The 19,692-nt window shown below is 45.8% G+C and overlaps 1 protein-coding gene across 2 annotated transcripts in view; it reads right to left on the bottom strand.

Moving 5' to 3' along the window:
* The window catches only part of KIAA1671 (KIAA1671 ortholog), a 191,553-nt gene that overhangs the window by 151,894 nt on the left and 19,967 nt on the right, over positions 1 to 19,692 (bottom strand). The gene's annotated exons all lie outside the window — the stretch shown is intronic.

The raw sequence follows: 19,692 nt of genomic DNA, 5'->3' as shown, positions 1-19,692 counted from the left end.
CTAAAAGCAGTACATGTACTAAAAGCAGTACAAAGGCATAATTGCAGCACTGCAGCTATGCTGCTGAAGCACTTGTGATGTAGCACAGTGGTTTTCAGAAAAAAATGGCACCCTCCATGCAGCAAAAGTGTCAAAATGCCATGTAGTGTATTTCAGTCCTAGCTCCAATGTCGGACCCTGCATATCCATGGAAGGACCAAGACTCACTGGCCTGAGCTATATTTCCAAGTTACCGCCTAACAAGGCAACCGTATATACAGCTGGGATTTTTTTTAGTAGTAATATGTAACATATACATTCCCTATTTACACTGAAGACCTGAAGATGAAAGCCGGTAGGTTTGTATTTAAAGTCACTATAAAATTCTTTATTCCCTTAATGCTATTAAATTCTGCCTCTTCAGAAGGTATCTGTAAAACTACTCTACTGCCAGCTCAAAAAGTGTCATGAGTGAAGTCTTTATGTCTCTCTGCTACCCTCCTGCATCAGACAATATTTATAAGTAGAGGAGTCAGTCGCCAACATATTTTGTGTATTTTTGTGATGTACATGGTATTTTTAGATTCTGCACAATGTAAAGCTTTTTTTTTAAAGAAACCTTTAAAAATGTTATGTAAGCAAAATAAATAACAAAAGGAGTGTAACCAAAATAATCTTGCCTTCCTGAAAGCAGACAATTTGATACACTGACTCAGAGAGCTGTAAACCACATTTGAATGTCAACTCAAAAAATCCAAAGCCAACACTTGAAGTGGCAGCATTACCCATATCATCAAGCACAAGTTCAGTGGATGAAGGGGGACAGGAATGAAGCCAAGAAGGAAGTTGCTACAGGAAACAAAGTGCAAAGGGGAAAGGACACATGCAAAAGGACAGGGACAAGAAAAAAAGGTTTGTGAAGGAAGGGAAATATAGGGCTGAAATAACACCGATCTCAATGGAGAAAACATTTTTGCACTGTGAGGCTGAATATATATAAAAGCACAGAACAGGTAATAAATAATGATAACACAAGTTTATTTAGTACATCAAATCCATATTCTACTCTTGATCCATAACAATCATTCACATTTATATCAGTCAGATTCCTGATATAATCTTCTCCTTTAAGAACCTGATTTCTTTATAAAATAACAGCATATTCAGCAACTACATGTTAAGTTTGGTACCTAGTACTGGATAAAATAGAAGAGAGTTACTCACCTTGTGCAGTAACGTCTGTTCTTCAAGATGTGTGTCCCCGTGGGTGCTCCACTCGAGGTGCTGGGCTCGTCCCGGCGCCGCAAACCGGAGGATTTTTCATTAGCAGTAGCCCCCTACCGGACTGCGCATGCGCGACAGCCCCTTCGCGCCTTTCATCTGAGCGCAGTCCGGTCTTGTCAGTTTCCTCCCAACCGGAAGCATCTGAAAGTCATATAAATAGAAGCTCCGAAGCAGGGAGGAGGCTGGGTCGTGGAGCACCCATGGGGACACACATCTCGAAGAACAGACGTTACTGCACAAAGAGTAACACTCTTTTCTTCATCGAGTAGCGTCCCCGAGGTTGCTCCACTCGAGGTGAGTACACAGCAGTGGTCTAACATTACATGAGTGCTTCGGGCCTATCGTCCTCGTGCTGCAGACATGACAGCCTGAGCTACCCTTGAATCAGGGGTAAGTATGTTCGCGAGGGCGTAGTGTCTAGCGAATGTGAGGGTAGATGACCAGGTTGCCGCACGGCATATGTCCTGCAACGGTACTCCGTGAAGATAGGCAATGGATGTCGCCATGCCCCGGGTGGAATGAGCACGAAGACCACTTGGAAGAGATTTGTTGCGCAAGGCATAACATTGTGTGATGCAAGCAACGACCAGGCGGAAAATGTGCTGCGCAGAAAGTTGCTTTCCCTTGGAGCGCTCGGCTATAGAAAGGAAAAGTCACTGAGACTTCCTAAAGACTCGAGTTCTGTCCAGGTAAAAGGCCAGTGCTCGCCTGACATCTAGAGTGTGTAGACGTGCATCTTCCAATGAGAAGTGAGGCTTTGGGTGGAAAGTCGGCAGGGTTATGGGTTCATTTATGTGGAAAGCAGAGTTGACTTTTGGCAAAAACGCTGGTTGAACATGCAATACTGCCGCATGACTGAAGAAATGCATATACGGCAGATCAGCAGAAAGAGCTGCTAATTCACTTAACGCGCCGATGTAATGGCAAGTAGGAACACCGTTTTCATCGTGAGCATTCGTAGATCACATGTTGCGAGTGGCTCAAAAGGGGAGTGAGTCAGAGTGTCCAATACTAGAGGCAAGTCCCAAGGCTCCGGTGGGATCCTATGGGCCGGATACAGATTGCCTAATCCTTTCAGAATCCTTTTGGTGATAGGGTGGGCGAACACTGAATAGCTGTCAATTGGAAGACGGAAGGCTGAGATTGCCGCCAGATGTACTCTTAGGGAAGAAATAGCCATACTCGTCGTCTTTAGATGCATCACATAATCTAGGATCTGTTGTATAGACAGCGAATGAGGGTCAAGATCTTTTGCCAAGCACCACGAATGGAAACGACGCCATTTTTGTAGATAGGCTTTACGCGTCGTATGCCGCCTACTGTTGATCAACACGCGCCTCACTTCTTGAGAACAGGAGAGTTTGGAAGTCTGGAGCCAGCTAGGAGCCATGCTGTGAGGTGCATGCGGTCGATGGCTGGGTGAAGAATTGTGCCGTGTTGCTGAGATAGCAAATTGAACAGCTCTGGTAGTCATCGTGGATTGGCAACTGACATCTTCGACAGCTGTGTTAGCACCTTTCTGGCCCAGACAGACCTGGCTATCATAATTACTGTTGTGCCGCCTAGTGCTATCTTTTCCAGAACTCTCGGAATGAGTGGAAGAGGAGGAAAGGCATATAGCAATTGGTGCCGATCCCAGTCCAGGAGGAAGGCATACCCCAGAAAGTCTGTGCCTATGCCCGCTCGTGAGCAATACTGAGGGCATTTCCTGTTGTGTCAAGTGGCAAACAAGTCCACCTTGGGGAAGCCCCATAACAGGAAGAGGTCGCGGAGCACCTCGGGGTGTAATTCCCACTCGTGTTGTGAGAGGAAATGCCTGCTCAGAATATCGGCGATCACACTGTCCTTGCCAGGAAGGTATGCTGCGGTTATGGTGATACCTTGTTGAATCGCCCAATTCCACAGGCACACAGCCTCTGCGCAAAGAGAGCGGGAACGCGACCCCCCCCCCGTTTGTTGATGTAATACACCGGGCATATGTTTTCGGTGAGAATATGTATAGAGCGTCCTCGGATGATGGGCAGAAAGTGTTTGCAAGCACTGAAGACTGCTCTCAGCTCGAGAAAATCTATATGATGTAGCGATTCCTGGGGCGTCCAGAGACCCTACGTCCGGTGTTCCTGAAGGTGAGCGCCCCAGCCGAGCAGAGAGGCATCTGTGGTGATTTGCAGTGATGGTTTGCGGGCATGAAAGGGGACCCCTGTTAGCATATTGTTGGGGCTGTCCCACCATGCCAAGGAAGTCCGAACCCAGCTGGGCAGAGAAACCAACCTGTTCATACTGTGAACCCAGGGCGTGTACACGGTGAACATCCAATGCTGAAGACTGCGCATATGGAGTCTGCCATGTGGAACCACATACGTGTTGGCCGCCATGTGCCCCAATAGCTGTACACAGGTAAGTATTCGGGATTTGGGAGAAATTGATACCGACTTCACCAGGTCCTGTATGAGTTGAAACCTTTTTACCGGCAAGTATGCCCTCGCGGTCAGGGAGTTGAGTCTTGCTCCGGTAAACTCCAGGTCGCGAGTAGGTGTCAAGAAGGATTTCTCAACATTGATTATGAGTCCTAGGGCTGCAAACAGAGTGGTAGTTGCCGACACTGCTCTCGTGGCCTCACTGAGTGTAGAAGCCTTTAGCAGGCAATCGTCCAGGTACGGAAAGATTGTAATATCGAGGCGCCGCAGGTAGGCTGCCACTACCACAAGGGTCTCGGAGAAAACCTGTGGGGCCATCGATAGTCCGAAAGGTAGCACGCGATACTGATAGTGGTCGGACCCCACTATGAACCAAAGGAATCTACTGTGGGCTGGGTGGATCGTTATATGGAAGTAAGCGTCCTGGAGATCGAGGGACGCAAACCAATCCCCTTTGTCTAGAGCAGGGATGATAGAAGATAACGTAACCATCTTGAATTTTTGCCTTCTCAGATGACGGTTGAGCCGACATAGGTCCAGGATAGGCCTCCAACCCCCTGATTTTTTTCTGGGTGAGAAAGTAGCGAGAATAGAATCCTCTCCCCAAAAAGCGTGTTGGCACCCTTTCCACTGCCCCTAATGTGAGAAGGCGCGACACCTCTTGATGGAGAAGATTCTCGTGAGAGGGGTCCCTGAAAAGGGACGGGGAAGGGGGAGAGGGAGGGAGAAGAGAGGTGAAGGGAATGACATATCCTGAAGTGATTACATCGTAAACCCACCGGTCGGTGGATATGAGAGCCCAACGATGGTGATAAGGCCTGAGATGATGATGGAATACGCCTTTTGTGATGCCTAGAGTCTCTGTTAACGGGGTGGTCCGAAGTCCCTCGATCAACACATCAAACCTGCTGCCGGCCCTGTTGTTGGACGGACGCTTTGTTCGGTTGTTGGCGACGCTTTTGGGGACGTTGTCTTGGCCTCTGTTGATCGTATGGTCTGGTCCGAGACATCGCATACGAGAATGGTCTCTGCCTATTGTAGGGTATGTATTTCCTACGTTTGTAGGGGGGCATGTACATCCCCAGTGTCCTCAAAGTTGTACGTGTATCCTTGCCTGAGTGGAAGACCTGATCCGTTGACTGGGCAAATAGTGACTTGCAATCAAAGGGCAAATCCTCCACCTTGGCCTGCAACTCCTTTGGGACAGTGGCCTGGTGTAGCCAAAACGCCCAACGCATGACTATGGCCAAAGCTGTGGATCTAGCAGCTGCATCAGCCATGTCGAGGGCAATCTGTAAGGCTGTTCAGGCGACCGTATTGCCCTCTTGTATCACTGCCTTGAGAATCTGACGTTTGGAATCCGGCAAGTGTTCAAACAGAGGGACCAGTTTCGAATAGTTGTCGAAATCGTGATTTACCAATTGTGCCGCAAAATTACACATCCTCAGAGCAGAAGTGGAGGAGGAATATACCTTCCTGCCCAAGATATCCAGCCTTTTAGCCTCCTTGTCATTTGAGGAATTTTTGGTTTGAGACGTTCTTATTCTCTGCTGTGCAGCATCTACAACAAGGGAGTTAGGCTGAGGATGTGTGAACAGAAACTCCATATCCTTCTGAGTTATGAAGTATTTCTTATCAGACCGCTTATTAGTTGGTAGCGATGTGGCCGGAGTCTGCCAGATGTCATTGGCAACCTCCAGTATAGCGTCATCAAAGGGAAAAGTGAGCTTTGACTTCTGGGAAGGTTGTAAGGTCTTCAGCAGGCGATGCTGTTTCTGTTGTACATCCGTGGTCTGGATGTCTTGAGATTGCGCAACCCTCTTGAAGAGTTCCTGGAACTGCTTGTGGTCCTCCGTAGGAGACAAGTCCACAGGGACAACTGCGTCATCCGGCGAGGAAGAGGAACGCTGCGCCGGGGAATCAGGGCTCTGGTGTCCTTGAAGAGGCGTGTGATCCTGCCTATCCTCCTGATAATGCGAATCCAAATCCCCAGCCGAGGATGGTGGAGCAACAAGAGGAGTAGGCTCGTCTGGACCATGTGGAGATTCAGGCCAAGAAGATTGCGGTGACCACGATCGCGAATACCTTCTGTGGCGAGATGAATAAGAAGAGCACTCGTGATAACATCGGTTGTCCCGGCGGCTGTGGCAGGGAGAACGGCTGTATCTTCTCATTGTGTCATATCGACGAGGACACTCCATAAGTCTTGGAGACCTTGGTGAAAGGGATCTCCTATAGCAGCGTGAAGGAGACCGTGAGTAGTGGTCCCGATAGTGGTCTCGATGTGGCGGCGAACAACAGGGTGACCTATAGTAGAGTTCCCTGGGGGCCGTGTAACGATGAACATGACGATGGTAACCAGCATGGGACGAGGTAGGTAAATCCAGCCCAGGGGAGAAGGTGACACGGTCCGGTGTCAGGGACGGTGTCCGGACCCTTGCAGATTTTTGCTGCGCTTTAGTTGGTACCGAGGAATTGAAGGCAGGCTGAGGAAGCGCCTGTGGCAGAACAGCAGGCAGCAGTGGAGCCTGTACCACTTGATCGTTGGCAGAGCAAAGGGCTCGGTGCCGTTGGATCAGCCGGGGATGACGTGAAAGCCGGGGGCTGGGGTGGCAGAGACTGTTTCTGCGGTGCCGCATCAGGGGCCGATGTGCCCGGCCCTGAGGAACATGGAACAGCACTCAGAGAAGGCGCTGCGGGTGCCGACACAGCTGGTTGCAGGCGCGCATGCGCAGGAACTCCCGGTGCCGGGGCTTCTCTTGCCGGCTCCGCCATGGCCGTTGAAGCCGTTGCTGGCACCGACTCCACTCGCAAAGCCTTTGCAAGTACTGGAGCAGAGCTTTTGTGGCGGGTTGCAGTTGGGGCAGAGGAGATATGGCCCTTGCCCGACTTGTCCACAGGGAGTCTCGGCGCACAGCCAGAGCTCCCCGGTTTGACTGAACTGCCGCCTGGTGTCTTATGGGTCCTGCGGGAGATCTCTTGCCCAGCTTGATCTTTGGGAGCAGAGCGCGGCTCGGCGTCTTCTGGAGCTTGGAGAGCCTTATTAAATAAAAGGACCTTCAGTCTCAGCTCCCGATCTCTTCTGGCGCGAGCTGTCAGCTTCGCGCAATGGCTGCACTTTGCTGGGACATGAGCGTCCCCGAGACACCGGACACACCGGGAATGTCCATCGGAGACAGGGATAGCCTCCTGGCACTGAAGGCACTTCTTGAAGCCAGGTGATCCTGGCATCCTTGAGTCTTTTTTCTGTTAATTAGTTCTTTTATCAATTTCAGTCAGGAAGACACTGACTGACCGCTGAAGAAAAACAGGGGGTTTTTTGGTTTTTTTTTTAAAACGGGGAAAAAAAGAGGGGGACTACAACTACTAACACTATAACTGATAACTATCTATGACTAAACAAGAAAACTAACTCTAACTAAGAGACTTTCCTTTTCTCCTCAGAGAGGAGAAGGGAGCCCAATCTAACTCCGTCTGCGGCTGTGGACGGTTGGAGAGAAACTGACAAGACCGGACTACGCTCAGATGAAAGGCGCGAAGGGGCCGTTGCGCATGCGCAGTCCGGTAGGGGGCTACTGCTAATGAAAAATCCTCCGGTTTGCGGCGCCAGGACGAGCCCAGCACCTCGAGTGGAGCACCCTCGGGGACACTACTCGATGAAGAACCAAGGTACCACCTTTAAATAGGGCACATAGAATGGAAAAAAAGTATAGAGAATTAGGAAATAAAATATATCAAGTATTAAAGTGTCCCAAAAATCCAGTTAGTATCTAAATCCAGCATTTCCTACTATTCCAAAAATGTCTTCATCTCTCAGCCACGTTAGTTTACTCTGTTAACTCTGGCAGTTTGTTTCATATTCCAATCAGCTTGTGTATGAGGAAATTGTGCCTAAACTACTTATATGCTATGCTAGTCCCTTCCTCAAGTTTAGTCCATGACCTCTTGTTTTCAAAATAGTAACTAACTCAAGCAGCTTATCAGAATGTATCTGTTCCTTTCAGGATCTTACATATCTCAGCAAAATCTACTGTGTACTTTTTTCTAATGAACACAGTCCCACATATATGTCTCAAACATGTAAATAATGAACAAATATGTGAAGAGCAATAGAATTATTAAAAGTCAATTTAGTGGCAATAATTTCCTAAGTAAGAGTGACCTAAAGAGAGAATATTCCAAATGTGGCATTAAAAGATCTTCTCATAATGCTGCCTCTCAGTTTATAGTTTGAGGTATGTTGAATATAGTACACTGTTTATTTTATTTGGGAGTGAAGGTAATTACTGCTTCTTAAAAGGAATTGTTCTTGATCTTTAGCCAAACACATGAAGATGTGGATTGGCAGGGAACACACATACAAAACACAGTGCTCATAATTATTCTTTAGGTCTGTTTCCTGGCCAACATTCTTAAACTGTGATTTTGCTACTCTGATTATTTTTATTATTCATGCTGAAGAACATGATCCTTGTATAAGCCCATCAATCTAATATAGCCAAGTCAATTTCCAGGGCTTGACATTCTTATTACTCGGATGGAAAACTTTGTTTAATTTTAAAAAAAGTAGGAAAAATGAGAAACAGCTGCTGAAAAAGGCACCGATGCTTAGAAGCAACATGATCAACAGCTTTTTTTTTTATCAGGCATGAATTTAAAAAAAACCCCTAAACTCTTGTACATGTATGCAAGAGATTCTTACTGGTGTTTGTTTCTTAATTTTGAAATATCTTATTTAATTCTTAGAGCTTTATTGCCCTACATGAACAACTCAGCTCTCCACAAACTATGCAGCTAGTGTAAATTCTTTCAAAGTTACAGAAACTAATGTAATTTAGTTTACAGTGCAATCAAAAGAAATCTATCCAATTTCCTCTTTACATTTACCTTTAACTAGAAGATTTACCTGGAATTGCTTGGATCCTTAACTCTAGTTTTGCCTCTGCAGCTCCAGAAGGCACAGCTGGGATGTGGGATGCATGTCCCCTCACCTAGGGCAGATCCAGGTCCAGGTTCAGGTTCGTATGCACCCTGCACTCCCTAGCAAGAGTGAGGAATGAAGCAAACTGTGCATTTTCCCCTTGCTCCCTGACAAAGGGCAACAGCCGTTGTTCCCATAGGATTGGGAGGGGATTCAGCCCCACCTGCCTTCTCTAAAGGGTACCTGGAGGGTGGAAGACTCTGGGCCGAGGCACCCCCAAACAGGGGGGAGGCCATGATCCTGGCCAGCCCATTTCGCTTGCCTGGTGTTTGCTTTTTATAAAATCTTTCCGAAAAGAGACAATCCCATTCCAGGCACATCCCATTTTCCTGGTACAACCAAGCCTTTACCCTGATTTAAGTTATAAAAAGAGGAAGCTGTATATCAAATTTGGTGATGCTAGCTCTTACCATTTAGGACAGACACTCTCTCAAATATATAGTAAATGTCTCATTCCATTTCGTTTGAAAGCATCTGTTCTGTGATAATAGGCCAATTTTAATGCATCTTACTAACTTAGTAACCAGGTTATGCTTTCCAAATTTGCAAGTCAACTGATCATACAGAGGTCAGTGGCCAATTCATCAACACAATGAAACATAAACGTACTGTTTGTAAACAATACTTTCATTTCTATAAAACTTTTTTTTATCATGTCTGTCAGGGATCGCTGGGAGCCACTGACCCACAGGAAAAAAGAAATTAGTCAAATTAGTCAAGGGTCTCACACAAGCAAAAAGGGGAAAGAAAAAAAAACCCAACACCAATCCAAATGAGCTGGCCCCCAAGTGAGAAATAAGAAAAAAAAAAACATTTCTTTTACGCTCCAACCCCAGAGGGAAGGGGGAAAGTACTGAAGATCAGGGCTTACCCAGGGCCGGATTTTCTGGGAGCCTGGGGTGAGCGGATTTTTGTGGGGCCCCAATAGGCTCTGGGATTGGGACAAAAATAAGAGGTTCAGTGTATGAAAGGGGGCTGCTGGAGAGCAAGCTGGAGATAGAGGTGTGGGGTCTGGGTAGGAGGTAAGGTGCAGAAGCGGGGTAGGAGTTCAGGGTCCTAAAGGGAGGAAGGGTTTAGGAGCAGTATGGTGATGTGGCAGCTTGTTTTAATTGGGTCCATGAGGCTTGGAGCTTAACCCCCTGTGAGGAGCTAGCACTCTAGCAACAGAACCCCTGCATGGCTCGAGCACCAGGTGGGGGACAAGCACTGAGGCTCATGGAACAGATCAAGGCAAGCCATAGCCTGAATCAGCCATAGGGTCCCCCGCTTGGACTATATAATGCTTAGCCCTTCCTCCTCAGTGCAGGAGACTGGACTAGGTGACCTACTGAGTTCCCATCCAGTCCTAAATTTCTATGATTCCATTAGCCTGGCTTGTCTCCACTTACCAGGAGATGGACCTCCTGGGGTTTTGAGTTAGCAGGTCTACTAAGGACCTGCTAAATCAACTGCTGATGGTGCCCCCATCGACTCTGGTATTCCACCAGGTTGTGAGGAGTAAAGGAAGTAGACAAGAGACTTTCTCCCATCAACTTCCCACAGTGAAGACAGAAATTCGATCTAAGGTTGGTTCACTTCAGCTACATTATTCACATATTTTAGATCAACTTTCTCCTCGAATGAAGGCTTGCCCTGAATTGTACCTAGAATTGAATAAGGATTGGGGAAGAAAGTCATCCACTACATAATAGGCTCTGGTTTAAGATATTTACCTGGCAGGTGGAAGAACATCAGTGAGAGCAGGGTCTGAAACCTTGGTCTCCCACATCCTGGTGAATTCCCTAATCCCCAGTATACTGGCTAATCTGTCTGTTTTTTCATGAAAAAAATCATACACATTGGTTTTGTCCCAATATAGAACAGGAAAAATCTTTGAAATCCTGAAAATGTCTATGGGACGGGAAAAGCACTTCCCACCTCTATTCGACTTTAAAGGGAAAAATATATAGGGAAATGATGATAGAGTTCAATAGCTCCTTGATGTGAAAAAAGTAACATTAAGGATTCTGTAATAAATGGAGTGGAGGACATATCTTGATTTACTTATTTGTATAACATACCCAAAATGCTCTGCACGTTCAGAGCATTGTCAATGGGAAGGGACAGCTCAAAACATTTTTTTTGCATGTACCTGCAAGCATATCCAAATTTAAGACTAGGATTCCAGAGTTCATACACAAGCTTTGCCAGCAAAACAAAATATTAATAACAATTTCTGAGTGTGCCAAGTTAAATATACAAACTAAAATAAAGACTTAGTTGCCATGTAAAGATTTAATAGAACAGAGTAAGAACACTATAACTAGGATCAGAGACAAAATAGGGAAATATAAAAATGGAACTCAGAACTTTGCCAGCAATCAGTGGTTCTGATTTACCTTATCTTCTATAACTTTTACAGAATATATACCCTCATCAACATTTGAGTTTCTAATTCTTTTTCCGGTGACTCTTTAATACCCTTAATACAATTATCAAGCCCCAGTCCAAAGCAAACACAAAGACAGGAAATGCATACTGCTAACAGTGAACGCACAAGAAACTGAAGTCTGATTCCTGCTGGAGTTCAAACTATAAATTCAACCAAATATTTAACCTGCAATCATAATAAATCTACCTTTTAAATTATTTGATAAACAACTGTTACAATCTTTTCTTATTAATAATAAGAAAGACAGTTATTAACTTAATAGCCCTGTTTTTGAAATCTGTTTACTGGCTCACTACAAGCACTGCCTTTGGGCCACATCAAGGCCATACACCAAAGTATTGTGAGAAGCCTGTCAAAAGGAGCATTCTGCATGCCATATATTACCTATTTCTCACACACAACTCCCATTTCCACTAGTGGGAATTCTGTGCACAGCTAATGGGCAATAGGAACATAAGACTACACAAGAATTTTTCCACCATAAATGATATTGTTATTGCCAGCTCCTGCCTTATTTCTGAATAAACAGGACCTTCATATGATGAATACTAAGTGATAAAAGGTTTATTCTGTTGCTGCATTTCAGGGAAAATATAAGTCCTGCTCATTTTTGTATCGAGATGAATAATAATAATAATAATAATAATAATAAAATCCCAGGGAAAAGATGTCACTCCTATAACAGAAAACATTTCAAAATGAAAAGGGACAAAACTAAAAAGCTTTTAAAAAAACATAGTAGCCATTAAAGCTAAACTGAAGAAAACAAATGTAACAATATGAGCAAAGGCAAAACATGAAATAAATGTACTTTCTTCATTCTTTCTATGAAAGATTTCCATCCTTAAATGCACATTAACCCAAAGCATTTTTAGACAGCAGTTATTTTCTTTCACACTCACTTTAAAGACAGGAAACTCATCCTTTTATTGCCTTCCACTTCAGGAGTCAGGTCAGTTTATTCTCATTTAGCCCAATCACCATGGATGTGTGAAAGACACAAAGAACAGAGCAACCTAAGAATGTGTGGGCAGTTTTTAGCCACAAATGTGAACCTATTACAACATTTAACCTAAATTATTAGTGCAAACAGACAAAATAAACATGCCTCAAATTAATTTAAATTAGGCAATTCAAATGAAAGCAGTGAATATATAGGCATTTTCTCATTAGATACTAACCTGAAACATGTTATTACATTACTCATTCATTGAAATAGGATATACAAAATTATACTAAAATAGGCATTCTCTACCAGTTCAACTATTCTAATCCCTTCCATGATAAGAATTTTCTAAGTCATTCATTCTTCCACTGATTTAAATTTTAAAACATCCCAAAATAATCTTATTCATAAAGTAGGAGCATCTAATAAGGAGTTCATGGGTAAATGAAATCTGGATTGAGCCAAATCCAAATTTACAGTATAAGGTTCAATATAACCACACACATAAAAATATAATAACTAGTTATTATACAAAGGCACATCCCAAAAATCTATAAAACACTTGCAACTAGCTAAATATTGTTTGCTAATATTTTTCTAAGTACTTCTACAATATGAAAGCTGCTATATTGTATATAGAATCTACCAGCTGAAAATGGGCAGTATGCTGTTTTATAAAACAATAATGTGGTTCTTTTATGAAGTTAACTACTCCACCCTCTGGTTTCCGCTCACTGGAGAACAAGATTATTGTCTTGTTAAGAAGTATGTTGGCTCTATTAATAGCAGTTTTTACAAACACTTGTAAATCTGCCCTTGGTATTGGCTTGTGCAAATGTCTCACTATGGCACATTGTTTAACTATCACCCAGATGTACACACAAGAATGTGAATGTGTTTGACTAGTCCTCTGCTTATGAAACAAGTGTCCTGTTACCCAAATAAACCCTCAGACTTTGCGTTTTAAAACACAGCATTTTCATCATTTTAAATGACCGAACCCACAATCATCAAGGTAAAATAGCTAAACAATTAACATCTACTATATATCTGAGAAAGTTTGTCTGTGAATCTGTGTGTCTATCTGATCAAGAATCTCTCCTATATGGTAAAAGCTAAGACCACCAAATTTGGCAAACAGTTTCCTCTTACCATAACTTAAAGCAAGCTAAGGGTTTGGTTGTGCTAGGAAAATGGGATGTGTCTGGAATGGGATTGCTTCTCATAAAACCATAGAGAAAAGAGACAAGTATCACCAGGCAGATGAAAGGAGCTGACTGGGGGCATAGCCTCCACATTGGGGACTGCCTGAGCCCTGAGCTTCCCAATCCCCACGCACCCTTTATGGACTGTGTGGGAGCTGCAACCCTCCCCACAAATTCATACAGGAATATAGCTGACTGTTCTCCACCAGGGAGCAAGGGGAAGTGCACAGTTTGTTGCATTCCTCATTCTGGCAGGGAATGCAGCAGGTAGATGATGAACCTGGACCTTCTTCAGCTGAGGGAAATGCACCCCTCCACTGGCTGTGCCTGCAGGAGCTGCAGTGGCCATGGAGTGGCCTGGCCCCAAGACGCTGTGGTGAGAGAGGGCTGATGTAGCCCTCTCTCGCCAGGGCAGCTGCATACTGAACCCCTCATCCCATGCCCCACCTCAGAGCAATTATTTAAGTGAAGAAAAGAGTTACTCAAGGTGCGCAGTAATGTCTGTTCTTCGTGATGTGTCCCCGCGGGTGCTCCACTGAAGGTGTTGGGCTCTTCCCCATGCCGCAGGTCAGAGATTTTTCATCAGCAGTAGCCCTGCCGGACTGCTTGTGCGCATTTGCTGCCTCGCACCACTGGCACCCTTTTGCAGAGCGCAGTCTGGCCCTACCAGTTCCTCCTAGACGAAAGCATCTGAAAGATAAAGATACTAGCTCCAAAGCAGGGAGGAGGGCGAGTCGTGGAGCACCCACGGGGACACACATCTCGAAGAACAGATGTTACTGCACAAGGTGAGTAACTCTCTCTTCTTTGTTGAGTAGTGAGTGTCCCCATGGGTGCTCCACTGAAGGTGAGTACATAGCAGAGGTCCCGTACTAGTGATGTGCTTTGGATTCAAGATCTCTGTGCTGTGGATAGGACTGCCTGAGCCACTGCAGAATCATTTCTCAGTATATTTGCAAAGGTGTAGTGCTTGGCGAAGGTCAGAGTAGAAGACCAGGTTGCTGTATGGCATATGTCTTGTAATGGTACGCCCTTAAGAAGGGCTGTGGAGGTCGCCATCCCTCTAGCGGAATGGGCTCTCGGTCTGAGCGGTAACGTTCTGTTGCGCAAGGAGTAACATCGTGTGATGCAGGATACGACAAGGTTGGAAATGCACTGTGTGGAGAGCTGTTGGCCTTTTGAACATTCTGCTAGAGATAACAGAAGATGCGTGTTCTTTCAAGGTAAAAAGCAAGCACTCTTCGGACATCCAGCGTATGTAAGCACATCTCTCCCATGGTGGAGTGCGGTTTCGGATAGACGGTTGGTAGGCTTATGGGTTCGTTTATATGAAAGGCTGAGTTTACCTTCGGTAAAAAGGTAGGGTGAATGCAAAGCATTACTCCGTGCTTGGTGAATAACATGTACAGGGGATCAGTAAAGAGTGCTGCTAGTTCACTCACCCATCATGCTGAGGTTATGGCCAGCAAGAACTTCACCTTTATAATGAGCATGTGGAGATCGCATGTCGCAAGCGGCTCAAATGGAGGTGCGGGGAGTGAGTTAAAGTGTCCAAGACCAGACCTAGGTTCCATGGCTCTGGAGGAAGTCTGTGAGGGGAGTATAGCTTCGCGAGACCCTTCAGAAATCTTTTAGTTAATGGGTGAGCAAATATTGAGTAGTCATCTTTGGGAGGTCAAATATTGCTGCCAAGTGGACCTTGAGGGAGAATATCGCGAGGCCTGCTGTCTTTAGCTGTAGGATATAATCGAGTATTTGCTGAATAGGCATGGAAAGAGGATTGAAGCCTATCGCTGAACACCATGACTGGAATCGATGCCATTTATGAAGGTAGGTCTTTCCAGGGGTGTTGCACCTGCTGTGTATGAGCACGTGCTTTACTGCCTGGAAACAAGTCATTTCGGACTTTGGAGCCAACTAGGAGCCATCGGTGAGGTGCAGGCGGTCAATGTGTGGATGCATGACTATACCCTATTGTTGTAAGAACAAGTTGTATAGATTCAGTGGTCGTCATGGTTGGGACGCAGACATTTATGATAGTAGCGCAACCACATCTGTCGGGGCCAAAATGGCGCTATCAATATTACTGTGGCATTGTCTATTGCTATTTTCTCTTATACTCATGGGATGAGTGGAATCAGAGAAAAAGCGTACAGCAGACAGTGACGACTCCAGTCAAGTAGAAAGGTGTCCCCTTGAGAAGCAGCGCCGATGCCCGCCCGTGAGCAATAACGATGACACGTTTTGTTGCAATGGGTGCCAAAGAGGTCTATATTGGGGTATCCCCAATGTTAGAAGAGGTTGTGAGCAACCTCATGGAGCAGCTCCCATTTAAGCTGTGGGGGAAATTTTCTGCTGAGGGTATCAGTAATTGTGTGTTTTGCTGGGGAGGTACGTCACGATTAGGGTGATCTTGTGTCGGATAGCCCAATTCCACAACCGGATGGATTCGTTGCTGAGGAATTGAGATTGAGCGCTGCCTTGTTGGTTGATATAATAAACAGTGCATATGTTGTCGGTGAGGATCTATACGGTGATACCGTGTATGGTGTGTAGGAAGTGTTTGCACACGTTGAACACAGCACGCAGTTCGAGAAAGTTTATGTGCTGCAGGGACTCCTGAGGTGCCCACAGCCCCTGAGCATGATGGTTCTATAAATGCATCTGTGGTGAGTTGCACAGCTGGTTTCGGGCCATGAAATGGCATATTTTGGGGGTTGCGCCACCACACTAATGAGTCCCTGACATGTTTGGGAACAGAGTCTTGTGCGTGTTGTGGATCCATGGCGCATATACAGTGAGTATCCAATGCTGAAGGCACTGTAGGTGGAGTCTCACATGAGGCACAACCTAAGTAGTGGCAGCCATGTGTCCCAACAATTGCAGCTAGGTAAGTACAGGGGTTTTGGGAGCAGCCAATAAGGTGTGGGCTAGGTCTTGGATGGTATAAAACCTGTTTAGGGGTAAGTATGCTCTTGCAGTTATTGAATCCAGTCTCGCCCCAATGAATTCCAGAGATTGGCACAGCATTAGGGAAGATTTTGCAAAATTGATAATGAGCCCAAGGACTTCGAATGCTGTCCTGGTTGTGCTGACTGCCGACATAGCCTCCTTTAAGGTGGGAGCCTTCAGTAGGCAATCATCTAAATAGGGGAAAGATCATGATGCCGAGACATCAAGGTAGGCAGCAACAAAAGCTAGGGTCTTGGAAAATTCTCTTGGCACCGCTGAAAGCCCGAAAGGTAACACTGTTTTGGTGGTGTTCTGTGCCCACTATGAATCGGAGGAACCTCCTGTGGGCCAGGTGTAATATTACGTGAAAGAAGGCATCCTGCAAGTTGAGGGATGCAAACCAATCCCCTTTGTTGAGAGCTGGAATGATTGAGGCTAACGTGACCATTTCGAATTTGTGTTTTCAAAGGTGGTGGTTGAGTCGGGACAGCTCCAAGATAGGCCTCCAGGCCCCAGACTTCTTTTGAGTGAGGAAGTTCTGGGAATAGAAACCTTTCCCATGGAATTGATCTGGTACCTTCTCCACTGCCCCGATAGTAAGGAGGCGGGAGATCTCTTGGTACAGAAGAGCTCACGAGAAGGGTCCCTGAAGAGGGACAGGAAAGGTGGGGAAGGAGGGAGCAGTGTAGTGAAAGAGATGGTGTAGCCCGAAGTGACAATTTCTCAGACCCAACGATCAGTGGTTATGGTGAACCAGCGCATGTGATATGGCCTCAACTGGTGATGGAATAAACTCTACATTGTGAGAAGCCTCTGTTAAGGGGATGGCGCGCAGTCCCTCGACTGACACGTCAAACCTGCTGCCAGGCATGTTGTTGATTAGGGGTATTGCTGGGCTTCTGGCAATGTTTCTGTGGGCATTGTCTCTCTCTCGAGTGTTCGTACGGCCTAAAGTGGGGCATTGCATAAGAGAACGGTCTCAGTTTACTGTAGGACGTATATCTCCATCTATATGGCGGCATGTACATTCCCTGTATTCTCAATGTAGTGTGAGAGTCCTTGCCCAAGTGGAAGACTTGATCTGTATTTTGGGCAAAGAGTGACTGACGGTCAAAAGTTAATTCCTCCATCTTTGATTGTAGGTCTTTTGGAACCGACACTAGCTGAAGCCAGGATGCGCGGCCCATGCCCACCGATGTGGCTGTGGTTCATGCCACTGTGTCGGCAATGTTGAGGGCAATCTGAGGCACTGTACGAGCTGCTGTATAGCCCTCCTGGACAACCACTTTTAGGATATGTCTCTTGGTGTCAGATAAGTGCTCTAATAGCTCAATTAGTTTGGTATAGTTGTTGAAGTCATGGTTGGCGAGGAGAGCTGCATAATTAGCTATCCTCAGCATAGCAGTGGCAGACAAATAAACTTTTCTGTTCAAAATGTCCAGGTGTTTTGTATCTTTGTCTCTGCTGGCGTTTTTGCTCTGTGGAGTTTTCGCTCTGTTGTGCAGCATCCATGACAGAATTGGGCTGGAGGTGTGTAGATAAAAACTCTGTGCCCTTAGAAGAAACAAAGTACTTTTTATCTGTCGGAATTTTTTTATCTGTTTTTTAGTCGGAAGTGTGGAGGCTGGAGTTTGCCAGATGTCATTAGCGATTTCCAGTATGGCCTCGTCAAAGTGAAGTGCTAGTTTGGATTTCTGGGACGGCTGTAGGTTTTTCAGCAGGTGATGTTGTTTTTGCACTATGTCTGTAGTATGGACCTCCTGAAACTGAGCAGCTCTTTTAAAAAGCTCCTGGAACTGCGTATAGTAGTCTGCCAGGGAAGAATCCCCTGGAACACTGCATCATCAGGTGAAGAAGATGACTGGTTGGTGGGAGAATCTAAGTGGTGTTGCTCGTTGTCAGAAGGCAGGATCTCATTCCGCTCTTGTTGGCTAGAGGCTGAGGGTGCCTCTCCTGTAGGTGTTGGTGGAGCCATAAGAGGAGACAGGTCTTAGGCAGGATGCTGCGGAGACAGAGGGCACCTGTAGCTTGGTGATCTAGATTGAGAGTAATCTGTGCTATGCGAGCATGGGCGCTCACGATAATAGTAGCTGTACTGTTGCCTGTGATGATGTATGTGAGGGGAGTACCTCGGGGAATACTTGCTTGTACTCCTGTAGTGGTGGGAATATACCGAAGATGTTGGGGACCTTAGCGAGGTTGACCTCACTGTGTAGTGTGAGGGTGATTGGGAGTAGTGAGCATGATAATAGCGTCAAGGCGTCGGGGATCACCGTGGTATTGTTCTCTGGATGAAATGTAATGCGGAACTCAGTGTTGGCTTCTAGAGTGAGATGAAGAGAAAAAACAGCCTGATCCAGGCTAGGGGAGGGCATGCAGTTGTATTTACCCTTTCTCTGTGCCTTCGTAGGTATTGGTGAGATAAGCACAGGAGACGGAGCTGTGTACTGCAGGCTGGTCAGTGCAGAGACAACATAGTCTGGTTCTGATGTATTTGTGGGTTCAGATGGTGCAGTCAGCGTCAGTAATGACGATGTCGGTGCCACAAACACTGGTAGCGGTGCTGAGGCCATTGGCACCATTGGTGCTGTGGCGGCGCCATCGACGCCAAGTGCGTTGGAGCCAGAGAATTTGGTGCCAAGGCCATCAGCCTTGTGTTAGCATACCCCCTCGGCGTCATTGCCGACTCTGGCTGCGGCGCCACCTGTACTGTCGATGCCAGGTCATTGAAAGCGGTGGGGCTCAGAGCCGATGTGCTTCAGCCCTTGTTTGCCTTGCCGCCATCATGCCTGGGCCACATACCTGAGATGTCAGGTCTATCTCCCATACTTGCACTTCTGGTAGGTGCAAAGATCTTCTTATCCGACGAGACAGGGTGAGACTTGCGCACCACAAGAGTCTCATCAGCTGACAAGTCTGCGGTTGGCAGCTGTAATGCTCTATTAAAGAGAAGCATTTTGAGCTGCATTTCTCTATCTCGCCTGGCTCAGGCAGTTAACTTTTGAGGGATATGACCATCTCCAAGGCACTTGATGTAGCACAAGTGACCATCTGACGCAGGCATCACGTCTCAGCACGTTGCACACTTTTCAAACCCGGGCATGATGGCAACTGTCCTGTCTCTAAGAATCTCTCACTTTCTTTCTTTAGGTACTTTTTCTCTCTCTCACTTCCTTCCTTCTTCTCTTCTTTCTTTCTTTGACCAAAACAGGAACAAACAGCGGGGAAAATATATATTTTATTTTTTTATATATATATATATATATACACACATACACACACACACACACACATTTTTAAACTAGAACTGAATAGTGAGAACTATAACTAAGAAGAAGGGCTATGAACAACAACTGGGCTAAAGAATAAACTCATTTTTTCTGTTTCCTTTTTCTCCTCAGAACGGAGAAGAAGCTCGTCCGGACTTTGTCTGTAGCCATGGACAGTCAGGAGGAACTGGTGGGGCTGGACTGCGCTCCGCAAAAGGGCGCCAGCAG

Source organism: Pelodiscus sinensis, chromosome Z, assembly GCF_052426305.1.
Source record: "Pelodiscus sinensis isolate ZL-2025 chromosome Z, ASM5242630v1, whole genome shotgun sequence".
NCBI classification, from domain to species: Eukaryota; Metazoa; Chordata; order Testudines; family Trionychidae; genus Pelodiscus; species Pelodiscus sinensis.
Note: the sequence above shows the minus strand (reverse complement) of the source record. Positions and strands in the feature narration are given on the sequence as shown.